Source organism: Pteropus medius, unplaced genomic scaffold (assembly GCF_902729225.1).
Source record: "Pteropus medius unplaced genomic scaffold, Ma_sr-lr_union100, whole genome shotgun sequence".
In the NCBI taxonomy this organism is placed as follows: Eukaryota; Metazoa; Chordata; class Mammalia; order Chiroptera; family Pteropodidae; genus Pteropus; species Pteropus medius.
The window spans coordinates 3,174,723-3,186,397 of NW_024348242.1; the positions used below are offsets into that span (position 1 = coordinate 3,174,723).

Here is an 11,675-nt window from a genome sequence, read left to right on the forward strand (position 1 = left end):
TTAGGTGTACAGCGTGATAATTTGGTAGACGTATACATTGCGAAATAACAGTAAGTCTAGTTAATGTCCATCACCACGCCTAGTTACAAATTACTTAATTAATTTGTTTTCGTGGTGAGAACTTTTAAGATCTATCCTCCTAGCGGTTTTTAAATAGACGATACGCTATTGTTAGCCTGAGGTAGGATTCTTTACTGAGGTGTTCATTTGTGTTTATCCAGCCTGGAATTTTCCCTTCCCTGATTCCAAGACAAGATTCAGCACTTTGTATTTTCGTGATTTTTGTTTTTGCCAAGCAGAGAGTGGAAGCTTCTGGAAGATAATCCATCTATCTGCCTCGTATCGATCCTGGCTCTCTAGAGACTCAGAGCAATAGGATAGCTATATCTGTATCTATATCCATATAATCTCTGTATGTTTATAAAGAGAGTTATTATAAGGACTTGGCCCGCATGGCTCTGGAGGCTGAGAGGTCCCACAATCCGCCATGTGCAAGCTGGAGACCCAGGAGAGCTGATAGTGTGAGCTTCGGTTCGAGTCTGAGTCCGGACCTAGGGGAAGACTGATATCCCAGCTTCAGGTCAGGCAGAGAGAGTAAATTCTCCTTTACTTACCTTTTTGTTCTCGTCAGGCCTTCGACTGCTTGGACGAGGCCCACCCACTTGGGGAGGGCAATTTGCTTAACTCGGCTCACTGATTCAAATGTGAGTGTCATTCAGAAACCCCCTCACGGACACACCCAGGGAAGTGATTGGCCAGGTATCTGGGCAGCCTGTGGCCCAGTCAAGTTGACACGTAAAAGTAGCCATCGCGTGCCTTCTGTGAAAACCCCACGCATCCGTCAGGGTATAGGCGCAGCTGCTGAGTCAGAGACGTCCCTGAAACACTGGTTAGAGCAAGAGCGACGTTGGCTTTGCTCCGATGCGAGCGTGCTGGGGGCAGGAGGCCAGCTCCGCAGTGGCCGGGGGCCTGGTCCTTCCATCTTGGCGTTGATCTTCCATGGCGTGCTTGAAGCAGAGTGAAAGCGTCTCCCAGAGGCGGGGGCCGGAGGGAGCGGCAGGCAGCAGCTCCCTGTTACGTGGAGGGCGAGGAAGCTGCACAAACCATTTCTGCTCCCGCCCCAGGGGGAGCAGGGGGGCCGGAAGATGGCGTTTCTGGCTCAGCCGCCGTGTCCCAGCTGAAGTTTTCCTACTGTGGGACAGTAAGCGGCGCCTCCAGAGTCGCCAAGAGTCGCCATTGGTTCTGGAGGAGCGGGAGGCCGAGAAAGACTTTCACAGGCTGGAGTTGGTGAGGGGGGCGGGCCTGGCGACCTCCTCCGGGGCAGTACCCTGGGGGGCGTCACGCACCGGGAAGGGGGTGCCTTAAGCAGAGAGGTGCCAGTGCAGACACGCCTGCTCCCTCCACGCAATAGGGACACTGAAGGACTTCACACCAGCTGGGGCCGCCTGGTCCTAGAGCCGAAGCATCTTTGGGGCCTTAGTGGGAACCAGTGGCCATAGGGACCCCTTGGGCATTTGGTCTCTGATCCAAGCCAGTGTTGGGGAGCCCCAGTGCTGAGACTGAGACCGAATTTCCCATCATCTTGGGAGGATCAGGGCTTGGAATTGGTTCGAGTTAATTGGGAAGAAGTAAAAGTCGGTGCTGGACTTGTGGCCTGGTAGGTATACCTGCTCCACTGATGTCCCCGTTTCGGTCAGTGCGGAGATGGGCTCAGAGATGTTCCGCTGTGGCCCGGGTCACTCGGCAAGTCCATGGGGAGAGGGATTCGGAGGGAGGCTGCACCACCCGCTCTGCCCGGCCTGCGAGCACCGTTTGGAGTTTGGACGCAGGGAAGGAAGGAGGGTTTGGGGTGGCGGAGGATTCTGGGAGCCCGAGGAGAGGGCTTTTCTAGAAAGTTCAGCAGGCTGCACCCTGGGAAGCCTCCTGGAAGCTCTTCCTTATGTCTCAGAAGCAGTGGGCTGTTTTCTCAGCAAGTCGTCACCTGCTGTGATCCCCCACCCCGGGCGGCCGGGCGGGCTGGGAGTCGCTGGGGGATCACTCAGAGCTGCTCCTGGGGACACAGCCTTCCTCTCCGCTCCAGGCACCTGCTCGGGCCCCCGTCTCTCAGGCTTGGGGGGCAGTTAGCTGTAGGATGCGTGGCTGAGGGCACAAGTCTGCTCTGCCCCTTCTGGGCCAGGCCACTTCACTGCTCCGAGCCTCAGGGTCCCTGTCTCTGAAACGGACTCAGTAACACGACTACGGGGACAGTTCAGTGAGAAAAAGGGTAGGGACTCAGCCCGGTGCCCGGCTAAGCAGGAAGGGCTCCCTGGGACGCTGGCATCGTCTTGTAAAGTTGAATTTCCTCGGCGACTTTCCTCTTCGGTACATGCAAAGCGAGGCTCTTGCACGTGTGTCCCAGGCAGTGCGCGTACAAGGGCAGAGCGCTGCTCACTGTCGCAAAACCCGGAAACCCCAAGCCCTCGTGGGTGGGAGCACGGGTGCACAGGTGTGCTGTGTTCACGCGGTGCAGCGTCACACAGCCGGGAGAGGTGACCCAAGCAGCCGCCACAACACGGTGGAGCTTAGAGCGCGCACAGCAGTCCCTCAGCGTCGACACCGCTGAGTTTGTCTCGTTTATTATTTTTATTGAGAGGCAATTCATACACGATGCAATTCACTCACTTGAATCATCCAGTGCAGTGGATTTTAGTGTACCCGCAGAGTTGCGCAGCCGTCGCCACCATCAGTTTTAGGAGATCTTCATCGGCCTACATGGAAACCTCCTGCCTATTGGCAGCCACTCCCTGTCCCACCCCTGGCAACCACCAATCCATATTCGTCTCCATGGATTTGCCCTTTCTGGACATTTCATATACATGGAATCACACAAAATGTGGCCTTCTGCGTCTGGCTTCTTTCACTTAGCATAACCTCGAGGCTCACCCATGTTGTAGTGTGTGTCAGGGCTTCATTCTTTTTCATGGCTGAGTAATATTCCACTGTGTAGATGCACTACATTTTGTTTATTCATCAGTTGGTGGCCATATTGCGAACAGTGCTGCTATGCACATTTGTGTACAGATTTTTGTGTGGACGCGTGTTTTCATTTCTCCCGGCGTTGTTGACATTTGGAGCGCGGTAATTGTCGCAGGGGCCATCCTGGGCGTTGTAGGACATTCAGCAGCGTCCCTGGGGCCTACCCACGAGATGCCAGTCGTACATCATCCCCAACTTGTTGTGACAACCAAAAACGTCTCCAGACGTTGCTCACTATCCCCGAGAAGCAAAATCGCCCCTGGGAGGGAGTCACTGGTGTAGAGTGAAAATATCTAATCACAGAACACCGTGCCTACCTGACACTCGTTATGAAGTTTAAAAACAATTACAGCAATACTGTATTATTTAAGGTCGCAGCTCCCAAAGGGTAGTCCCCACAGCAGCAGCACTGTCCTCTGGGAATGGGTTAGAAATACAGATTCTCCAGCCCTGCCCCGGAACCTGCATGGTCAGGCACTCTGGGGTGGCCTGGGGACCTGTTTTCACAGACGTGAGTGGCAGAGCAGGGACGCAGCCCTGGGGCTCACACAGAGGACCCCTCTGAGCAAGTGCTCTTTTCTCCCCCACTTCAAAGTGGTCTTGGCAGACACCTGCTCTGGAACCGGAAGCTCCAACTCCCTACACAACAAACTGAATGAGAGCAGCTGCCAAGCACCGCATGCCCAGCACCCCGCACGGAGGGACACATTCAAGATGACCGACGGCCTTTCATAATACCGTTAGCATTCCCATTTGACAGACGAGGAAACTGAGGCACAGAAAGGTCGAGTGCCTGGCCCTGAGTCACACAGCCGCCAGGAACAGGATGGGAACCCCTCCTTTGGGTGGAGAGCCTCCAGTCAGGGCTCTGCCAGGGACTCCCATAGGTGAGGATACACCCAAGGCCAGGAGGCCCTGAGGCCGTTTTTAGGTTTTTGTCAAGTCCATTTCTCAGGTTAGCCGGCCTGGGCCTGGGCGGCAGCTCTAATCCACACTCAGCCCCAGCCAAGGAATGTCACAGGCTGTGGCTCAGCAGGGTAAGGGGGGTGGGGGCAGAGGAGGGAGCAGAGTCTTGGCAGCTGTGACAAATAGAAAACAGATTGTGTTTCCCTTTGCTTCTCCCCCTCCCCCTAGGCAGGGAGGGGTGCAGAACCCAGTACCCACTTACAATGGATGCTCTATTGTGAGCTGAGGCAAGGTCAGGGTCAGGGGGGCGGGGCGCAGGCCCCAACCAGGGCGCAGTGTCCCTGGCACTGCCGGTTGGCTGGGCGCTGGCTGACCTGGCTTCCTCCTGCCGGCCCCACCACCCCCTCTCCTGGCTCACAAAGACCCTGCGTCCCTTTCCAAAACTGGGTTCTGCTCTCTAAGTAACCTTAATGCTCTCACTGTCTAGGACCTTCCACGAGAATCCTGAGCCTCCTCTGAGCACTGCAGACTCCAGAAGGGGTCTCTGTTATTTATTCATTCATTCCTCCCTCCTCCCTCCCTCAGCTCTCTATCTCCATCTACCCTGTTAATGATCTGGAAATGTTTGAACAGCCAGGCAGCATGGCTTCCATTGAGACTCATTTATTTATTCACTAGTTTTCAAGCTCCTATTATGTGTAGGAGCACCTACTATGTGTAAACACCAGAGATACTTTCATTCACCAAGTATTTGTGGTAATGTTTATCTACAGAGATGCACGTGTTTATCCAGCATTTGTGGAGCACTTGCTATCTGCTAAATGCTAGGATTATATGCATTCATTTCCCAGGAGTCTGTGGAGCACCTACTGTGTGTTAGGTGTTAAGGACATTGCAGGGAACAAGATGGACTCTGTCTCTGCTCTCAGGCATCTCGCGGGCCAGTAGGGGGCAGGCACTCAACGGCAATTCCATGCGATGGGCACTCGTCCCATGCTGACTGTGAGCGGGGTTCTTAGGCTCTTGAAGGGCAGGGTTGGGGATGCGTGATGGTTAGTACAGGTAGCAGTACTACCAGACTCAGATCGAGTATGTAACTTTGAGAGGCTTCACCTCCAGGATCCCAGTTCACGCAGCTGTAGAACGGGTTCTGGCGAGACTTAGCAGAGGGGACTGAGAAATATCAGTTGGCTTCTATAGGGGGCAGTGGTGGCTTTCGATGGCTCAGCGTCTGCTCCTCCTTCTGGTGAAGGCCCCTTGATCTTGTTGGGAGAAAGGATTCTCTTCTTTCCTCTCAGCACCTTCGGTTCAGGTGGGGCTAACCCCTCCCACCCTACTCTGGAGGAGCACGTGACCAAACCTGGCCAATCAGATCATCTCACTCTCTGCCCACAGTCATTGGTTAGAGAGGGGAGTCACGTGATCCGGGCAGGGTTCAGTGAGTTTGAGTTCTGGAGCCATTAAGGGGAGAAACTCTTCCTGCTGGGGTTGGCAGGTGGATGGGATGTGGTCACCTGGTGCCATCTTGTCTCAAGGGGAAGCGAGCCACTCTGAGAATGAAACCAGCTGGGAAGGAAATAGAGAATGAGGCATGACTGCGCCATTCTGAGTCCCTGGATCCAGCTGTGCCTGAAGCTTGCCCGACTCTCGGACTTTTCAGTAGCATGGGCCGACAAATTCTCTATGTTGCTTCAGTCACTTTGAATTGGGATTCTATCACGTGGATCCAAGAGCCCCGACTCATAAATAGGCCTTTTCTCTCTCATTTCACAGAACAGAAACCCTGCTACACCACACGTGGAGCAGGGAAAACGAATTCCGTTTCTACAAAGCCGATGAGAAACGGAGAGCAGGAGAGGCTGCGCAGCCGTCTGCGCCTCTGGCGTGCGAGGACCCCATTCTCCTGCGGGCCGACCTCGCCTCGCTGAACGGGGCAGGGATCGGTCACCTTCTGGGCCGCGGCTTTGGAAAGCTGTGCTGGAGTGCGCTCAGCGTCGTGGGCAGAAGGGGACATTTCTAGGCTGTCTGGTCTGTCTCTTTCTGCATTCACGGCGGCCCAGGTGGGAGAGGCGTGGGTGAGGTGAAGCAGGTGGGATTCGGAGGTGGCCAGCTTTTTCTGGAAAGGGCCAAACAGTAAATGTTTTATGCTTTGTGGACCTAAAGAAGAAGAATCCTCTTCGTTTTTTGTTTGCTCATTTTGTTTTTTTACAACTTTTTAAAAATGTAAAAAAAAAATCTCTCTTAGTTCACAAGCTGCACAAAAAATAGGCCACGGGCTGGACTGGGCTCATGGCTACAGTTCGCTGACTCCTGGGTTAGATTATAGTTACAGGGACCATAGCTATATCTTTTTCCTTCCATTAGGGGGACAAAACCCTCATTCCCCCAAACCCAGGAAATGTCCCGGAAATTCTAATATTTCGATGTCAAAATCCACATTTACAGCTGGTCCCCATCTCGTTTACATCTCCTAGTTGTCCCCACGCCACTTACCACCATGCGTAACTCCAGGTTTGTTTCTTCGATTTTTTTCGGTTATCTCCTCATTCTAGAATATAAGCTCCCTGAAAAGGGAGAGCCTGGGAGGCCCGGGGCCCGGGGAGCCAGGCCATTTGGGTCTGATTTCAGAGGCTGTGGGGCTGGGCAGGAATGTGTGGTGAACTTGACAAAGAGCAGAGATGCCGAACTTTGTGCTGTGTGGGTGGAGCGGGGTGAGCCAAGGGCTCTGGAACCCTCTGCAGGCCGGCTACACCCTCAGTCCTGGATCGTGAGCTCAGAAAGTGGTGAGCTCCCTGTCTTGGAAGGCGGGTGAGTGGAAGCCAGCCGCCTGCGGGGTGCCATGTGCACGTGACTCCTGCCCCCAAAGGCAGGCTCCCCACACCTCCCTGGCTTGCATGACAGCCTCCAGCTGTAATCTGCCCAGATCCGGATTTGGCTTCTTTGGGATCAGGAGTCACCCTGAGATCTTACGCTTGTCGAGCAGAACCAGAGAGACACGTGGGCTCTGAAGCTCTCTCTGAGCCCGGGTCTCCGGCAGCCAGGCAGACCTCAGAGTCTCAGCGGCCTGGGTGGGGAGTGAAGGGTGCTCTGCTCCCCCGTTTTCTCTAGGCTTGGCTGCTGAGCCCGAAGTCCGCGAATGTCCGGTGACTCTCTCACCCTGGGCGCCCTTCCCGCTGCTGTAAGGTCCCCAAGGCTTGTCAGAACACAGTGTGGACTGGTCGAGCCCCAGAGCAGCCGGCTGGCAGACCTGTGCCCCGCACCAGGTGCCAGCGGGGAGGGCATACTCACCTGGTGCCACACCAGGACACTATCCTGGGTGTTCGTGGCTGGTTTCATTCCGATGGATGGGTGCCCAGGCTGCTGAGCTAGGTATTGGTTACGTTACCCCTTGGGGCCTTTTCCTGCAGTGTCACCTCAATCACTGCCTTGCAGGTGTGTTTTGGGACCTCCTGTATCTCTTACTTGAATTTCTCGTCAGATCCGTCCTCAAGAAGAGGGGATCAGGTATACTGTTATCAAAGTAGGTGCCGTTATTATCCTCATATCACAAAAGAGAAACTGAGGCACAAAAGGTTAGGTACCCAAGTTCATTGGCTCGGTTGCACATTCGTTTATGTATTTTGCATCCATTCGGAGATGGTGCTGGGAGTCGGGGTGAACAAGGCAGCCACCATCCTCACGGACACGGGGTCTGGCATGGGCTGTCGGGGTCACACAGCAAGGGCTTGGCTAAAATGCAGGAGTCCAGGAAGTCTGCCCTGAGGACCCTAAGTCCCCAGCTTGGTACAGCTCTGGGGTCAAGCAGTGTGCCCTTACGGACAGCTCTGCCTGTCTGTCTGCCACTTACTAGTTGTGCCCATTTCCTCGTCTCTTGGGTTTTGGTGAAGATAAGAAAGTATGTGATAGACTGGATCGGAGCCTGGTGCACCCTGAGCACTGTGTCCGTGTCAGCATTATTTGTATTAATCCCGACTGATTAAACAAACTGAAAGCAACATGTCAGCTCCATCTTCGAGCCTCAGTGGGGGACAGTAGCTAGAAACAGGATAAACGATGTGCGGAACAGGGTCCCAGGTAGAAGGAGCAGCATGTGCAGAGACCTGCATTACCATCCCACCGAAACGCGTGAAGAGCTGAGGGCAGGGCTCAGCGCAGGTGTGGCGAGGGCGGAGCCCTACCCTCTGGGGCTCACAGGATAAATCGGACCCTTCAGCGTGAGGCGGGAAGGGGCAGGTGTATCTTTGGCGGGGTGTAGACGAGAGCAAAGGAGCCCTTCCTCAGGCCTCGTTTCTCAGGCACGTGTGGGGACAAAAATTGCAGGGACCTTGTTGATTGGAACAACAGCTCAGTTCCGGGGACGAAGACATACAGATCGTCTTGGGAGACTCCCTCCCCCGTCTCCCATCCTCGCCCTGTGAAAACCCTCCTCGCGAGAAAGGCCTTGGCCGCCCAGCCCCGCGGCTGTGGGAGATGAGGCTGTCTCTTCTGGGTTGCAGAGGGACCTGCTGTGCCTCTCATTTAAGAACGAGGCGCTTCCTGACCAGAAATGACTCAGATAGATTTGTTGGCGGAGGGCTGCAGCTGCCATCCTGGGATTAATTTAAAGTGCTGGCTCAGGATGGCAGGGCTGCTGGCTGCCCACGAAGGTCAGCCCTTCTCTGAGCCTCCTGTCTGGGTCACTTTCAGAGCCTCTCTCTGAGGAAGCTGCCACCTCCGGAGAGGAAATGACTGGCCTGAACTTCACCTCTGGAAAATTCTGCTGAGGCTTCTTTCTGCCCTCTTGTTCTAGTGATGGCCGCTAAGGGACGGCATATGAGAAGGGGTTTATTCGATAGTTCAATCGGCAAACTGTTATTCAGTCAACAAACGTTTGCTCTCTGTGCCAGGCAGCCAGGCACCGTGCTAGGTCTGGTGATAGGAAGTTACACAAGGTACCGGCCTTGCTCTCAAAGAATGTCAGCCTTACACAGAGAGAGACAGGCAAGCTGGCGATGACTCATGGTGGCATTCTCTCTCTTTGCAAGTGGCAAAACAAAACGAAAACCTCAAACTAGCTTAGGTGAGAGGTAATTTAATAGTCCTCATGTAACTGAAAAGCTAAGTTCAGGAGCTGAAAACATTTACCAGGATTTACTCTTTCCTTTCTGGGACTCTGCTTTCCATGGTTTTGATTTCTGTGGTAGGCAGCATAACGGCCCCACCACCACCACCATCCGCCGCCGCCGAGGATGTTCACGTCCTAATCTCAGGGAACCTGTGAACATGTGCCCTTACATGGCAAAGGGGACTTTGCAGACGTGATTCAGTTAAGGCTCTTGAGATGGGCGGACTGTCCTGGACTATCACGAGGGCATTGTACTCACAAGGCTCCTTATCTGGAGAATCAGCGAGGTGACCAAGATGGAGAGATGAGAGTAAGGCCACTGCTGGAAGAGGCCACGAGCCACACAGTGCAGGCAGCTTCCAGAAGGGCTGGGAAAGACAGTTGTGCATTTTCCCCTAGAGCCACCACAAGGAACACAGCCCTGCCGACATCTTGATTTCAGCCCGGTGAGACAGATTTTCGACTTCTGACTTCCAGATCTGTAAGACAATACATATGTGTTGTTTTAACTCACATCTCCCTTGGTTTCAAGTCTAGCAGAAAGGATGGAATGTTGTCTCCCTGTTAACTGCTGGGCAAACCCTCCTGATCATTCTGATTGGACCAGCTTGGGTCACATGCCCGTCTCTGAGCCAATCACCTGACTCGCAGTGCTCTGATTGACGACCAGTGCCAGGCTGGGGTCGCAGGCTCCACCCTTGGAGGGAGTGGAGCCCACGGAACATCCTAAACTAAGTCTTGGGTGGAAGAGGGTCAAGGTTATGCTTCCGTTTAAAGGGGGAGTGAGTGCAGTTGGCTTGAAGCAGCGACAGCCATTCTCCAGCGGAGGACGGAGAATTCTCACCCAGCTCCAAGGCAGAAAGAAAGCGTTGGGGGCACTGGGAGATGGGCTTTATTCCCGATTTCCTGTCTCATAAGCAGTGTGACCTCAGGTGGGTGGTGCAGCTCCTGTTTCACACCTATAAAACGGGGCTTGTGACTTCCCCAGGGATCACCTTGGAGCAGCGGGCCAGCTTCGAGCGACTCCTCAGTTCAGTCAGACCGACCCCGGGTCCTGGGTGGTGGGCACGCTTGAGCGTTGGTGGTCCCTTGGGTCTGTTTTCTCAGTGGTTTTGCTTTATCGGGGCATTAAGCGAAACTGTCCTTTGGTGACTCAGACTTCAAAGGAGGTTGAACTTCTGGGCAAATCCCCCCTGGTCTGGTGGCGTGTGAGAAAGAAACGTGGCTCCTTCCGTTTGTGGTCTCGTGGCTTCTGACCCAGGCTGTTTCTCTTGCTGGCTTGGGCACCTTCGTTTGCCAGGTCCCTGTCAGAGGAAGGCTGGGACTTTGGCCCATTTGTTGAGAAGGAAGGGGCCTCTCGAGGGCCAGCTCGTCCCCTGGTTTGACTCAGATCGGGCGCCAAAGGTCACATGACATATTGATTAGGACTTACTGGCTGCAGGTGACAAAAGTCACATCAAATGGGTTCAAACCTCAGCTCCGCCACTTACTGTCTTAGCTGTGTGACTCCGGGTACGTCACGTAACCTCTCTAAACATTAGTTTCTGAATCTGTAAAGCGGAGGTAACCTTCTGTGGGTAGCTGGATTTGGATCCTGTTCACAGGCTGCAGCTAGGAGTTCCCCGTGCATCCCTGCCCTGTACGTGGGTTTTGCTATTACACACAACTGAGTCTGACCCTAACTTCACCCCTCGATGGCCCCCTGTACTCTGGTCACATGCAGTGGCACCCGCTCGCACTGGAAACCAATACGCCCTCTGAACTCTGGGAGAATCCCAGTTCAGAAGGAGCAAGGAGGAATTGCCAATTGCCACTCAGCTTGGAGGGCCCCGCGCACTCTGACCCACGAAGGTGTCTCATGGAACGGTCCGGGCTCCCTATCTAAAGTGTACATCCCTCCAACACCACTCTCTTCTGCTGGAGAAATCCACTGGAGGGAGAGGAAACAAGTTCAGACTTTGCTTAGTGTGTCAAGATTAGATTTGGCTGTAAGTAATAGAAACCCCATTTAAGACTTGTTTAAATAGAAGAGCAGTTACTTTTACTGTAAGAAGCCGAAGGACAGGCAGGCAGTTGAGGGCTGTTATGTTCAGGAACCCAGGCTCTGCCTATCATTTTGCACTACCGTTCTTATCGTGGCTTCTAAGTCTGTCTCTTGGTTACAATGTGGCTGCTGCAGCTCCAGTCATCACGTCCACATGTAAGCAGGAAGGAGGGGAAAGGGGCAAGAGCGGATTCAAGAGGAGGCTGGATGATAAACTAATATAGTCATATAATGAAATACTACTCAGCATTCAATAAGCATGAGCTCCTGATACATACAGCATGGGTAAGTCTCGAATTCGCTTTGCTGAGTGGAAGAAGCTATATGGCTTCATTTATATGACATTCTGGAAAAGGCTCACAAGAGGCACTGGGGACAGATCAGCAGTTGGTGGGAACTAGGGTGGGGGTGATGAAACTGTTCTGTATTTTGATTGAAGTGACGGTCACACAAACTGTTTGCTAACTGTTCACCGAAAAGGGTAAAATATTACACCGCTTTGCATGCTTTTTTTTTTTTTTTTTTTGGTGGGGCGGTAGCTGGGAGTCCTGACGTGTAGTGTTTGCCTATTTCCATGATGTAAATGCTCCGGCCTGGCTGACTCCA

The 11,675-nt window shown here is 53.6% G+C and overlaps 1 long non-coding RNA gene across 1 annotated transcript; it reads right to left on the reverse strand.

The window, feature by feature from the left end:
* Window positions 1–4,568: 4,568 nt before the first annotated feature.
* On the reverse strand, window positions 4,569–9,593 carry LOC120616001 (uncharacterized). The gene is made up of 2 exons (XR_005656419.1): window positions 6,415–9,593; window positions 4,569–6,037 (listed from the first exon to the last, which is right to left on the reverse strand). It is a non-coding gene; the product is annotated as an uncharacterized LOC120616001 (long non-coding RNA).
* Between the last annotated feature and the right edge of the window lie 2,082 nt (window positions 9,594–11,675).